The sequence below is a fragment of the Capra hircus genome, chromosome 7 (genome assembly GCF_001704415.2).
Source record: "Capra hircus breed San Clemente chromosome 7, ASM170441v1, whole genome shotgun sequence".
Taxonomy (NCBI): Eukaryota; Metazoa; Chordata; class Mammalia; order Artiodactyla; family Bovidae; genus Capra; species Capra hircus.
The window spans coordinates 107,740,056-107,755,442 of NC_030814.1; the positions used below are offsets into that span (position 1 = coordinate 107,740,056).

General features: G+C 46.7%; 1 protein-coding gene and 1 pseudogene across 3 annotated transcripts in view; both read right to left on the reverse strand.

Moving 5' to 3' along the window:
* RASGEF1C (RasGEF domain family member 1C) overlaps window positions 1-15,387 on the reverse strand; it is a 100,364-nt gene that overhangs the window by 68,858 nt on the left and 16,119 nt on the right. The window lies entirely within an intron of this gene.
* Window positions 1,606-2,267, reverse strand: LOC106502245 (annotated as a pseudogene).

The following is a 15,387-nucleotide window of genomic DNA, read 5'->3' on the forward strand; positions in this document are numbered from 1 at the left end:
TGCATCTATAAAGTGGGCTCATAATAGCCCCCCTTGATGGATCTACTGGGGTCAGAAGTAGAGTCCCTGCTCTATGGGCATGGTGCTGCCCACTCTGTGATGAGATGTACTCAGGCTCCTGGCCAGGAGGTTGAACCAGCTTGCTTCTCTGCCTCCTTCAGGCAAGAACTGCCCCAGCTGCCTAGCCTTCCACTGCTGCTTGGGTTATCCAGCCTTTCTCTGAGGTCAGGCCTCTCTGAGCTGGCCAAGTGCACCTTAAGCTGTCTTATCAGGGCCCAGGAATGACGAGGCAGTTGAGGAAGTGGGGGCATGGAGGTGTAGGGATCCCCAGCAGTTAGGACAGTCTGGGGTGTGCAAAATTCACAGGTGCTGCTGCCCACTGACTCCCCTCAGACCCTTCCGTCAAGCCCAGCCAGGGACTTCCTGCCCCAGCCTGAAAAGAACTGGGTCCACATTCTCCCTTCTCCAGAATCCCTGCCAGGCTCCCCCTGGGAGCTGGAGCCCACCTGGATCTCCCCACACGTGTGGCCTCTTGCCCTATGGCCCTCCCACCTGCCCACCAGCATTCCGTCCCGCCTCTCTGGACCCTCCCTGCCTCCAGGCCTTTGCATTGCTGTACTCTCTTCCTGGATGGCAGAGGCCGAAGTTCAACCTGCTGTCCTTTCCTCCAGGGAGCCTGACTCAATCCCCTCAGCCCTGCTAATGGCCACAGCTCCCTTTCTGGGCTCCCATGCCATTCACACAGTCCTCTGGGCAATCTGTCCTTGGGCAAAGCCTGTGGTCCCTGTGTGGCTCTCTCACCTACTTATTCATGGCCAGGGAGGGTGCAGTTCACCACTTGTGTCCCTCATACTGATCCAGGCGGGCAGCTGCCAAATGCATCCACGATGGTCACTCCAGGTAAATCAAGAGGTTGACAAGCAGGGGTCAGGTGTCCTGCCCCTGTGGATCTGCTGACCTTGTTTACACAAGGGTTTTCACGAGAATCAGCATTTCTGCCTTTACTGAAGAGCTCAGAAGAGCCAGCCACATCAAGGTTCCATTCTTTCCTGGCACTTGTCCCTCTACCCAGGGAGGCCACCAGCCTGCTGTCCCCATCAGCTGGCTGGCCTGATTCAGCCCTCTGTGGGCACTGGGGTTCGGGTGCCTCAGGGGACCCAGAGTTCTGGGAGACCAGAGACCAGACCCTCGCACTGACTGCATCTCCCTGGGGGTCACACAGACATTGCTCCCTAGGACGTTTGCTCCTAGCTAGAGACGTCTGTCAGGGGTCTGGAAAGATAGATAGATATATATAGTAGTTTATTAGCTTGAACAGCAAGCCATCTTACATCTTTTAGGAAGAAAAAACACTAAATTTAAAAATGCATCACCCACGGAATTTGGCAAAGAAGGCAGTGGTGCCCCACTCCAGTACTCTTGCCTGGAAAATCACATGGATGGAGGAGCCTGGTAGGCTGCAGTCCATGGGATCGCGAAGAGTCGGACACGACTGAGTGATTTCACTTTGACTTTTCTCTTTCATGCATTGGAGAAGGAAATGGCACCCCACTCCACTGTTGTTGCCTGGAGAATCCCAGGGACGGGGGAGCCTGGTGGGCTGCCATCTATGGGGTCGCACAGAGTCGGACAAGACTGAAGCGACTTAGCAGCAGCAGCAGCAGCACTGAATTTGGACACAATTAAAATGTGTCCTAAGCATTTCCTTGGGGAAGGGACACAACACCTCTACTCAATTAAGAGAAACATTCGTACGGTCTAGGTCTTTATTTTTACACCCATCGTGCCATGGATTCGCAGGAATCAGCTCCAGGAGTTCAGGCTCCTTTCCATTGGTCCTCAGTGTGCTTCTTTGGGTGGAGCAGGCCAGCACTTCAGCTGAAGCCAAGTCCCTTTTTCTTTGACTTCCTTCTATTTCTGATCATTTTCCTTCGCACATTTCAGGAAGCTATCTTGGCTCTTAGAGTCCTTAATATGCTCAATACGCACATTAATTCTCTTGGCAAGAATCTTGCTTTGACTTGCTTGCTTACAATGATGCCAACAGCATGCTGGGTGACACTGCAGACTCGCGCACTTTCGCCATGGCAACCTTTGTGGGGCATTCCTTCTTGAACAGTACCCATTCCCTTGATAGCCACAATATCACCCTTCTGGTAGATTCACATGTATGTGGCCAAAGGAACAACTCCACGTTTTCTAAAAGGCCCAGAGGTCACTCAGCGGGTGTCCCTCCTCTTCCCCTTTGTGTTGCTTATTTTGGCAAATTACTGGAAGATGGTGGTTCCAGCTGAAAGGCAGGAAACATCTTAATGGACAGAGAAATAATTTCATTTCTCCCTGAATTTGGAAATCTGAAGGAAGTAATTAAAACCTATGGGATGGTCCCAGAGCATTGGGCAGTTGAATGACGAGGAGAGAGCGCTGCAGCACCCCCCACTACCCACCCCCTGCCACCAGAGGGATGGCAGCACTGGAGCAGGTGGGCCCAGGCAACGGCGAGCAGGGCCACTCAGCTGCAAATAGCTCCAGGAAGCAAGAAGCTGCTTTTAAAATACCCCTCATTCCTGCTATAAGAGGAAGTTCTCTCAGCTGAACTTTAACAAACTCGTTGTTGTCTTTTCTGGGAAGAATGAAGTCATCTGTGTTATAATAAAACAAAGAAACATACTGTTTTTCTCTGGCTTCTCTCAGGAACCTTGAGTACAGAGAAAAGGCTCTTGTCAGAGAAGCCAGGAGGATGCGTGAGTGTATCCGAGGCCCAAACCGGTGGCTCGGCTGGGCATTCCGGGTCAGTCCTGGCCTGCGCTGCAGCCTCTGAACTTGGGGGGCCCTCACCCACAGCCAGCCCATGTGGCATGTGCACAAATGCGACTGTGAATCTCGTTCCCTCTAGGACTGCCGAAAAGCAGTTTGATTGTCACCTGCAGGGGGACACGAAAGGGGTCTTATGGTTGTCACAGAAGGGGAAACTGAGGCTCAGAGAGAGGGCCTGACCTGTGCTAGGACACCTAATTGGACTTGGTGGGGGACAAGATAGCCCCCACCCCTTCCATGGATTCAAACTAATATTGGGCTTTTATTGACTTCTGAAATGGTCTGGGGTAGCCCACAGCCAGAATGGATTCTGACTTGAGAGGTTCTCCATGCAGAGACCCAGGCAGCTTGTGTGGGAAAGGCCCAGGCCGGATGGGGGGCTACTGAGATCACAGGCAGTAGAGGCTGGCCCAGTGCACATGGCCAACGCTAGGGGTCCATGCAGAGCAGGGCCTCCCCAGCCACTGTGCTAAAAGACAGTCAGGGAGGCAGTGGTGTTAGAGCTTGAGTCCTGTGTAAAGACAGCACTTGGGCATGGCCACCTTTGCAAAAGCCAGTGAGCCTCTGCCTCTAAAGATGAAACCTCTTACACTGGGGGTTCAGTTCAGTTCAGTTGCTCAGTTGTGTCCAACTCTTTGAGACCCCATGGACTGCAGCACGCCAGGCTTCCCTGTCTATCACCAGCTCTTGGAGCTTGCTCAAACTCATGTCCATTGAGTCAGTGATGCCATCCAACCATCTCATCCTGTCATCCCCTTCTCCTCCTGCCTTCAATCTTTCCCAGCATCAGGGTCTTTTCAAATGAGTCAGTTCTTCACATCACATGGCAAAAGTGTTGGAGCTTCAGCTTCAGCATCAATCCTTCCAGTGAATATTCAGGACTGATTTCCTTTAGGCTGGACTGGTTGGATCTCCTTGTAGTCCAAGGAACTCTCAAGAGTCTTCTCCAACACCACACCCTAGGGGTAGGGTCATCCTGATCAGATGTGAGCACTGGACATCTGTCCCTAACCTCAGCATCTGGGGAAGGCTGGTCATCAATTGGAGCTGCATTCCTGGAAAATGCAGATACTGAGGTCTCACACCAGCTTTGGACAGCCCAGGTGGTTCTGATGCCCAACCAGCCAAATCCTCCACCTAGAGGAGTCCCAGAAATGGGGACCCTCCAACTGCCACCCATCCGAGAGCCCACAGGCAAGGCCCACCCACCTCAGAGCTTCCTAATAAAGTGGACACAGTGCACCACCTCACTTGTGGACAGGAAGACACTGCTGTGAATCAGCTGCCTCGTGCCAAACAAACTCACAGCCCAGATACGGTTACCTCTTCCCTCAAACCTCTGTGTCCAACCATGCCGCTGCTCTCATCCTCCCTGTTTCCTATGAGGCGACCGTGGTTGAGTGACTTGCGCACTGCAGTGTGGGGGGCTGGGGGAGCCAGGCCAGGACACAGTGTGTCACCCAGACCCCAGCTCATGCCACCTCCTCCACTCCGGGCCCTGGGCCACATGATTCAGTGCAAGGAATCGCCAAGGAGGAGTGTGAAGAAGTGAGGGCAGCCACCAGGAGAAGTCTTCGCAGGGCTGGGGACACCTATACGCCAGGTATCAGAAGGGTGACAAGGGTGAGGCTCCCCTGTGCACACCTGTCCTCTGCACACCTGCTCTGTGCAGCCCCCTGCATCCCTCCAAGAACCAGGCTCAGGACCTTCAGGACATGACACCCTTCACTCCAGTGTTTTCTGAATGACACATTCCAGGATCATTTTCATATTTCCAGGCCTGACGACTCTCTGCACAGCTATTCACTTAGTCATGTTCTTCGTGTCAATTCACATTTTAAAATTAGTATCACTCTTACTGATAGTATCTATGAACTCATGCGTCTAATGTGCTGGCCATGTGCTTTTGAAAATGTGTTCAAATAAGCATGCTGACACATGCGGTGCCTGAAGAGTGAGCAACGTTAAGGTGGCCAGTGCTCAGCACTGCTGGAGTGGCTCAAGGGAGAATAAATGGATTGCAGCCAGTCCTCGGCATTGCTGGCCCCTGAAGACGCGGCTGGCGCCGAGGTGGATTATAGGTCCTCCAGTCTCGGAGTCTCAGGTGAACCAAGCTGCTTCCTGGACATGCCCGAGGCGCACAGGGACCTCAGCTGGCCACAACCTCCAGCAGCAGGTGGCCCCTGCGGCAGAGGCCACACAGGCCGTGCCCTCGCCTAGGTACACGTTCCTCGTGGGCTCCAGGCCACGGAGGGCCTGGCAGGGCACTGAATGGTCCAGCCGTGCTGAGTGCCACTTTTGTCTTGGCCCAAGCGGCTATCAGTCGTGTCTTCGGGAAAACAAAGACAACAAAGACTGGGCTGTGTGGGCTGCCCGGCCAGCCCAGGCGCCACATGTCACACCTCCAAGACTCGCCGGGATAAGGCTGGGAGGAATCACTGCTTGTGCAGACGGGCCCTGCTGCTCAGGGGAACGGCACTTCTGGGGCTAACACTTCAGAAAGACTCCGCCACAAAGACACTCTGAAAACATCAGCGTGTTGGCAGTGTTAGCTGTCCAGGCCAGGCCCATCTGAGCACCCTCCTGGCCCCCTCTGGTCCTGGAGGTGGGGGCTACACAGAGCGGGGGCTTCCAGGGATGAAAACTGACAGCATGTGGGTGACTGAGATGTGGGGGTGAGACTCGGCGAGAGAAAGGAGTGGCTGGCAGAGGGGCGGGGAGGGGGATGCTAGCCTAAAGGCCACAGGACAACAGGAGCTACTTAGCAACAGCCACAGAGCAACGGGAGTCTCCTTAGAGAGACAGCAGGAAGCAGCCTGTTAACTGGCTCCATTTCTAGCCTCCTCTCAGTCCAAGCAGCCCCAGCAGAGGCCCTCAGGTGAGGGTCTGCAAAGTCCCTCTGGCCAGGCTACAGTGGTTCTAGGACTAAGTGAGGCTAGGGCATGGGAAGTGAGAGGAAGCACCTGGATTCCTTCTTGTCCACACCAAGACCTGGCCTCTGCTGCAGCGGCCCAGGGTCACGGGCCTCTGTGGCTTCTGCCTACTTAGCATCTATTCCTCCTTATGGCAACAGAGACCATTCTGTCCTTTCTTTCTTGCCTGTGGTATTAAGGGCATGTGGCCCCCAGTGGCTTCTTGGGGTAGGAACTAGCTTTCCCTACAGTGCTTTGGGATGGGTGTGTGATTCGGGTGCAGCCACTCAGGGCATCCCTGGTGGCTCAGACGGTAAAGTGTCTGTCTACAATGTGGGAGACCTGGGTTCGATGCCTGGGTCGGGAAGATTCCCTGGAGAAGGAAACGGCAACCCACTCCAGTACTCTTGCCTAGAAAATCCCATGGATGGGGATTTTCTGTCCATGGGGTCGCAAAGAGTCGGGCACAACTGAGCGACAGAGAGAGAGACTCAGGGCATGCCACCCGACAATTCCTGGGACATGAATTTGAACTGTTGGAGCAGAGACTCTGCCTTCTGCTTGGGAAAAGGAGGGGCAGGAGGTAAACGTAACGCTGCCAAGGGCCTTCTGGTACAGGAAGCCCAAGTAGGCAAAGCAGAGCCAACCAGCCGAGGGCCAGGGACCAGGTCCCAGAGCTAGCCATGTCTGATGTCCACCCCTAGACTTTTCTTTTTAGTTTTAAAAATATTTACTTATTTTTAATTGAAGCATAATTGCTTTACAATATTGTATTGGTTTCTGCCAAACATCAACATGAATCAGCCATAGGTACACCCCTAGACTTTTTATTTATAGATGCAAAGACATCCTCCTTTTGTGCTTTACCTGCGTCTGCTTGAGCTGAGATTCTGCATGTGCAATGGCAAGAATCCTAAGACCTGAGGCTCTGGAGACAGACATGGTTTTGGAGTACACCACCAGCAGCAGGGGGTGGGCTACACCCCATCAGCTATGGGCTGCAGGAACACATAGGCTGACCAGGGCAGACATGCATTTGGCCCTTAGCTGTGAGTCCCTGGGAGGTCCCTTTCCCTCTCACATTCTCTTCTACAAAATGGTTCTAAGAAGCTCAGCTCACAGGCTGACGTGCCAAGGCTCTGAAACTCAATGGAAGGAAGGACCAGACATGGGTGGAACATCCTGGGAGTTGGGGAAGGGCTGTGCAGGGGGGCAGCAGGTGTCAAGGCCCCAGAGAAGGGAGCAAGCCAAGAGCAGCAAGGCCACCGTGGCGAGAGCAAGGTGAGCAGCGCCCTCCCCGTGGGGCAGGGGACGAGCAAGAGGCAGGTTTGTTCAAGTGCTGTGGGATGGGCCTGGTAGGTCTCTGCTGGGTGAAGAATGGACAGAGGAGAGTCCTGACTGTAGGATGAGCTTAATCAGGGGGTGGAGAGAGTGGCTGCATCCTGGGCAAGGCGATGCCCACAGGCCATGCTGATGTGTGGACAGCAAGGGTGTGGCTACTCAGGCTGGCACTTGGCCATCCGGGGGACTTGGCTGACATGAGGGAAACCGCAGGAAGATGTGAGAGTCGGAGGAAGCCCAGAGTAGAGCAGTGGAGGAAGACAAGGCTGATTATTGGGCCAGCCAGATGGACAGAGGAGGAGAGCTCGAGGGCACGGTGACCCTCTGTGTGATGCACCAAGGTTTGGAGGACGAGCTCCAGAGCAACAGATGGGTGGCATGAAGGCGGAAGCTGGCATGGATGTACACCTTTGACCATAATAACTACTCTGGGACCCTGTCCACGGAGAATGCAACCATTGACAGTGCCTGCCAAGAACAAGGACATCCACCACATTGCGAAGAGTGCAGAGCACCAGGCCACAGGCCCTGGCTAAGCAAAGGGTCGGCCCTCTCTCCAACAGAACGCCATGCAGTAGTAGGAGGAGCACAGGAGATGGTGAGCACATCTGCAGCTGAGGAGTGAGAAAAGCCAGTTATGATTCAGGCTATGCTCAGAATGAGTGAAGCTTTGCACAAGAAAAATACACCTTCACACACCCAAAATCACTGCAGATGGTGACTGCAGCCATGAAATTAAAAGACGCTTACTCCTTGGAAGAAAAGTTATGACCAACCTAGATAGCATATTCAAAAGCAGAGACATCACTTTGCCAACAAAGGTCTGTCTAGTCAAGGCTATGGTTTATCCTGTGGTCATGTATGGATGTGAGAGTTGGACTGTGAAGAAGGCTGAGCACCAAAGAATTGATGCTTTTGAACTGTGGTGTTGGAGAAGACTTGAGAGCCCCTTGGACTGCAAGGAGATCCAACCAGTCCATTCTGAAAAGAGATCAGCCCTGGGATTTCTTTGGAGGGAATGATGCTGAAGCCGAAACTCCAGTACTTTGGCCACCTCACGCGAAGAGTTGACTCATTGGAAAAGACTCTGATGCTGGGAGGGATTGGGGGCAGGAGGAGAAGGGGACGACCAAGGATGAGATGGCTGGATGGCATCACTGACTCGATGGACATGAGTCTGAGTGAACTCTAGGAGTTGGTGATGGACAGGGAGGCCTGGCATGCTGCGATTCATGGGGTCGCAAAGAGTCGGACATGACTGAGCGACTGAACTGAACTGAACTGAAGTGAACTCAAGCTTTTATTGGGGCTTCCCTCATAGCTCAGTTGGTAAATCACCCCCCTGCAATGCAGGAGACCTGGCTTCGATTCCTGGGTCGGGAAGATCCCCTGGAGAAGGAAATGGCAACCCACTCCAGTATTCTTGCCTGGAGAATCCCATGGACAGAGGAGCCTGACAGGCTACAGTCCATGGGATCGCAAGAGTCGGACATGACGTGGCGACTAAACCAACCAACCAAGCTTTTATCAAGTGTAGCAGAAAAGCTTTTGTATACATATTTATATACATAATATGTATATAAATATTTATACCATATATTGTATACCATAATATGTATACCATATATTTTAGAAAACTTATGAATTTTTGCTTAACTAAAAAAATTATGACATTTTGATTCCACGTGTTTGAATTAGTATGAATAGAATGCTAGATTTCTAATTTTAAAAAACAGATATGCAACAAGCAACAGAGGTTTACTGTATAGCACAGGGGCCAACAGTCAATATCTTGTAATAATCTATTGTTCAGTCACTCAGTTGTGTCCAGCTCTTTGTGACCCCATGAACTGCAGCACACCAGGCTTCCCTGTTTTTCACCATAATGGAAAATATTTCAAAAATAACATGCGTATATGTATGATTTAATCACACACACAAAAAAGAACTCTACTTTTTGAAATTTAGTAATGTTTACCTTTTTGTCAATTTTTCTAAGTATCCTATAGACATCTAATAACAATGTATAAATAAAAAATTTTAAATAAATGTGTATAGGATATGCATAATATAAAGAAATTAAATATCAATCTATTATAATTAAACTATTAATGACATCATTCAAGATGTTTCTCGTCTTATTTTTTTCTGCACTTGATAAAATATTCTATGATTATCAATTTTTTCCATTTCCTTATATTTCTTCTGATTTTTGCTTTATATATCTTTGTTTCTTTGTTAAGGTATCTAATGGATTATGATGTCTATCTTCTTTGTGAAACTAACTTTTAGCACTGAAAATATTCATCTTTGTTTCATTTAAAATAAATTAATTTTAAAAACAAAAACAAAGAAACAAAATGACTGGACTGCATAATGATCTGTACTTTTATCTAGTTCGTTTTACTTTTCTATTTCATATTCAGGGCTCCCATTTCGCTTAGTTTATGTTTTCCATTTCTTCGTCTCTCTTTTTTGATGTTCTTTCTCAAGCCTTTATCAAGCACAGTAGAAAATATAGTATATATAGTATACTATAGTATACTATACTATAGTATAATATATACTATATTAACTACTATACGAACCAACAGTTCTACTCCTAGTTATATACCTAAAAGGACTGAAAACAGGTATTCAAACATACTTGAATTCATGTACTTGAAAAACAAGTACACGAATGATCAAAAGGTGTTAACAACCTAAAAATCCATAAACAAACTAAAGATGAATGGATAAATAATTGTGGTACATACATACAATGGAACATTATTAATCCATAAAAGCAATGAAGTACTGATATATGCTACAACATGGATGAGCCTCAGAACATTTAGAAACCAGATATAAAAGGTCACATACTGTAGGATTCTTCTTTCATTTATATGAAATATTCAGAATAGGTACACCTACAGAGCTAAACACAGATTAGCGCTGCTAGGGGCTAGTGGCGGAGAGGGCAATGGCACCCCACTCCAGTACTCCTGCCTGGAAAATCCCGTGGACAAAGGAGCCTGGTAGTCTGTAGTCCACGGCGTTGCTAAGAGTCAGACATGACTGAGAAACTTCATTTTCTGTTTTCACCTTCATGCACTGGAGAAGGAAATGGCAACCCACTCCAGTGTTCTTGCCTGGAGAATCCCAGGGACGGGGGAGCCTGGTGGGCTGCCGTCTATGGGGTCACACAGAGTCAGACACGACTGAAGCCATTTAGCAGCAGCAGCAGGGGCTAGTGAATGGCAGAGTTGGGAGCAACTGCTTAAGGGGTTGGGGTTATATTTTGGGGTGATAAAAATGTTTTGTAACTAGACAGTGGTTGTGGTTACCCAACCTTTGTAATTTACCATATTAGCAGACTAGAAAAGAAAAACCATATGATCATCTCAAGGATGCCAAAAAATATTTGATAAAATTCAAAAGCCATTCCTGATTAAAAAAATAAATAAACAAAACCAAAAAATGCTCAGCCATCTAGGAAGAGAAAGGAAGTTTCCCAACTTGATAGAGGGCATCTATGAGAATCTTACAGCTCATATCATATCAAATGGTGAAAAACAATGTGTTTCTTTTAAGATCGGGAAAGGCAAGAATGTCCACTCTTATTAATTCTATTCAACATCATACTAGAAGTTTCACTAGTGCAATGGGGTAAGATGAAATAAAAGGCAACCATAAAGTTTCTAGAAGAAAACATGGGAGAAAAATCTTTAGATAAAAATTTCTTAAATAGCAAAATGTAACTGAAAAGAAAAAGCTGTTAAAGTGGACTTCATCAAAATTAAAAACTTCTGTTCCCCAGACACTTTGGAAAGAACAAATGACAGTCATGTAATAAGGGGATAATTTATAAATCACTTACTAATAAAGACCTTGTATCCAGAATATACGAGGAACTCTCAAAAAGTAATAAGAAAACACACTTGAGTTTTCAATGTGCAAAATATTTGAACAGACATTTTATCAAAGAAGACAAGACACACAGATGGCAAATAGGCATAGGAAAAGATGTCCAAATAATCAGCCATTAGGGAACAAAATCTGAAACTGCAATGAGATCGCGATCTACACCTATTAGAACAGATAAAATGAAAAAACTGACATACCAAATGTAACAAGGATGTCAAGCGAGTTGAACTTCCATTAACTGAGTGGGAATCCTGGGGCCCATCTTGGAATGTGGTCTACCACACCAACGAGCTGTGCAAGAGCAACAGGGATTCTGCTCACCAATGAGAAGGAAGAGACTGCTGATATACACGGCAACATGGACATAGTTGAAAATACTTACGCAGAGGAAAGGAGCCAGATGGATATTCTGATTGTAGTGATGGCTTCATGAGTGTTCACATGTGTCATGCCTATGACGTCAGTATGTGTTGCTGTTGTTCAGTCGCTAAGTCACGTCCAACTCTTTGAGACAGCATGGTCTATAGCACGCCAGGCTCCTCTGTCCTCCACTGCCTCTCGGAGTTTGCTCAAATTCATGTCCACTGAGACAGTGACGCTATCTAACCGTCTCATCCTCTGCTGCCCTCTTCTCCCTTTGCTTTCAATCTTTCCTAGTATCTGGATCTTTTCCATCGTGTTGGCTCTTTGCATCAGGTGGCCAGAGCATCAGTCTTTCCAATGAATATTCAGGGTTGATTTCCTTTAGGACTGACTGGTTTGACCTCCTTGCTGTCCAAGGGACTCCCCAAAGTCTTCTCTAGCACCACAGTTCGAAGGAATCAATTCTCTGGCGTTCAGTCTTCTTTATGGACCAACTCTTACATCCATACATCACTACTGGAAAAATCACAGCTTTGACTATATGGACCTTTGTCGGTGAAGCGATATCTCTGCTTTTTAAAAAATAAGCTGTCTATGTTTGTCATAGCTTTCCTTCCAAGAAGCAAGTGTTTTTTAATTTTATGGCTGCAGTCACTGTCTGCAGTGATTTTTGATCCCAAGAAAATAAAATCTTGTTGCCTTCCTATTCGCCATGAAGTGATGTGGCCAGATGCCATGATCTTAATTTTTTTAATTTTGAGTTTCAAGCCAGTTTTTTCACTCTTCTTTCACCCTCATCAAGGGGCTCTTTAATCCGTCTTCACCTTCTGCCATTAGAGTGACATCATGTGTATATCTGAAGTTGTTGCTATTTCTGCCAGCAATCCTGATTCCAGCTTGTGAGTCTTCCAATCAGCATTTTGCATGATGAATCCTGCATGTAGGTTAAACCAGCAGAGCAATAGTATACAGCCTGGTCATACTCCTTCCCCAGTTCTGAACCAGTCAGTTGTTCCATGTTCCATTCCAGCGATTGTTTCTTGACTCACAAACAGGTTTCTCAGGAGACACATGAAGGTCAGTTATGCAGATTTTTTAAAAAAGAAGCTTATAAAAGCTGATATTTGATACAGTTATTGGAAAACATTTATTAATAAGTTTTCAACTTATGTAATAAGTTTTCAACTGCAGATTTTATGAAATTCAAATACATATTAGCTACCAGTGATGACACAATATTCAAACTGAGACATGCTGTAAGCGTACATGGACGTCTGATTTTAAAGCTCATGTGAAAAAGGAATGTAAAATATGCCATTGGCAATTTTATATTGATTACATAGTAGAATGATAATATCCTGGATATGTTTGGTTAAATAAAGTGTATTACTGATCTTAAATTCACCATTTTTAATGTGGCTACAAGAAAATTTCAAATTATTCACAGAGCTCCATGATATTTCTACTGGACAGTGCTGCTCTAGCTCAGACTGCTCAGTTAGGCAAGTATGGGGGGTAGAAAAAACCAAGTTCATTGACAACAGAAAGAGACAAGCAGCCAATTTCAGAACATGGGACATTTTACAGAACAGATGTCTCTTGTTTCTCTAAAATATCAATGGAGTAAAGACCAAAAAATTCCTTAAGAAAACAAAAGATAGGGGAGGGAGATTATTTACAGAATAAAATAGAGAGTAATAAAGTAAAAGAGAGTTAAGAGTTACAACCCCCTTCACAGATCACTGCCTTGTGGTGGCAAAGGAATTTGTATAACTTGACAAAGCTATGACCTACGCTGGGCAGGGCCGCCCAAGACAGACAAGTCACAGTGGAGAGCTCTGACAAAATGCCATCCACTGGAAGAGGGAATGGCAAACCATCCCAGTATACTTGCCATGAGAACCTCGTGAACTGCATAAAACAACAGAAAGATATGACACTGAAAGGTGAACCCCCAGGTCTGAAGGTGTCCAATATGCTACTGGGGAAGAGCGGAGAACTACTAATGGCCCCAGAAAGAATGAAGCATCTGGTCAAAGCGTAAATGACGCTCGGTTGCGGATGTGTTTGGTGATGAAAGTATAATCTGATGCTGCAAAAAACAGCACTGTATAGGGACCTAGAATGTTAGGCCTATGAATCAAGGCAAATTGGACATGGTCAAGAAGGAGATGGTTGAGAATAGACATCGACATCTTAGGAATCAGTGAACTAAAATGGACAAGAATGGGCAAATTTAATTCAGATGACCCTTATATCCACTACTGCGGGCAAGAATCCCATAGAGGAAATGGAGTAGCCCTCATAATTAACAAAAGAGCCCAAAATGCAGTACTTGGGTGCAGCGTCAAAAATGACAGAATGATCTCCGTTTGTTTCCAAGGCAAGCCTTTCAACATCACAGTAATCCCAGTCTACACCCCTACCACCGATGCCAAAGAAACCGAAGTTGATCAGTTCTATGAAAAACTAGAAGACTGCCTAGAACTAACACCAAAAAGAGATGTTCTATCCATCACTGGGGACTGGAATGCAAAAGTAGGAAGTCAAGAGATACTTGGAATAACAGGCAAGTTTGGCCTTGGAGAACAAAATGAAGCAGGGCGAAGGCTAACTGAATTCTGCCAAGAGAATGCTCTGGTCATGGCAAATACCCTTTTTCAACAACACAAGAGATGATTTTACACATGGACATCTCCAAATGGCCAATACTGAAATCAAATTGATTATATTCTTTGTAGCTGAAGATGGAGAAGCTGTACACATTCAGCAAAAACAAGAACCTGGAATGCCTGTGGCTCAGATCATTAGCTTCTCATAGCAAAATTCAGGCTTAAACTAAAGAAATCAGGGAAAACCACTAGGCCAGCCAGATATGACTTAAATCAAATCCCCTATGAATATGCAGTGGAGGTAATGAATAGATTCAAGGGATTAGAACTTGTAAACAGTGTGCCTGAAGGCCTATGGATGGAGGTCCCTAGTATCGTAGAGGAGGCAGCGAACAAAACCATCCCAAAGAGAAAGAAAAGCAAAAAGGCAAACTGGTTATCTGAGGAGGCCTTACAAATAGCTAAAGAAAGAAGAGAAGCAAAAATCAAGGGAGAGAGATCTCCAAAGGACAGCACGGAGAGACAAGAAGGCTTCTTCAATGAATAGTGTATAAAACTGGAAGAAAAAACAGAAGGGGAAAGACTACTGATCTCTTCAGGAAAACTGCAGATATCAAGGGAATATTTTGTCCAAAGATGGGCAAAATAAAGGACAGAAATGGTAGAGACCTAGTAGACGCTAAAGAGATCAAGAAGAGATGGAAAGAATGCGCAGAAGAACTGTACAAAAGAGATCTAAATGAACCAGGTAACTGCAGTGGTGCGGTCAGTTACCTAGAGCCAGACATTCTGAAGAGTGAAGCCAAGCGGGCCTTAGGAAGCGCTGCTGTTAATAAAACTAGTGGATGAGACAGAATTCCAGTAAAACTACTCAAAATCCTGAAGAATGATGCCATCAAGGTGTTGCATTCACTCTGTCAGCAAATCTGGAAGACCCAGCAGTGCCCACAGGACTGGAAAAGGTCAATTCTCATCCCAATTCCCGAGAAGGACAGTGCTAAAGAATGTGCTAACCATCGAACAATTGCCCTCATCTCCCATACGAGTAAGGTCATGCTTAAAATCTTGCATGCTAGGCTTCAGCATTATGTGAACCAAGAGCTTCCAGATGTCCAAGCTGGGTTTAGAAAAGGAAGAGGAACCAGAGATCAAATTGCCAACATTCGCTGGATCATAGAGAAAGCTAGGGAATTGCAGAAAAACATGTACCTCTATTTCATCAACTATGTAAAAGCCTTTGTGTGGAGCATAATAGGCTTGGAAAGCTCTTAAAGAGAGATGGGAATAACCACACCATCTTACCTGTCCCCTGAGAAACCTGTATGCAGGTCAAGAAGCAACAGTTAGAACCCTGTATGGACCAACTGACTGGTTCAGGATTGAGAAAGGAGCAGGACTAGTCTATTTGCTATCAACCTGTTTGTTTAATCTATACA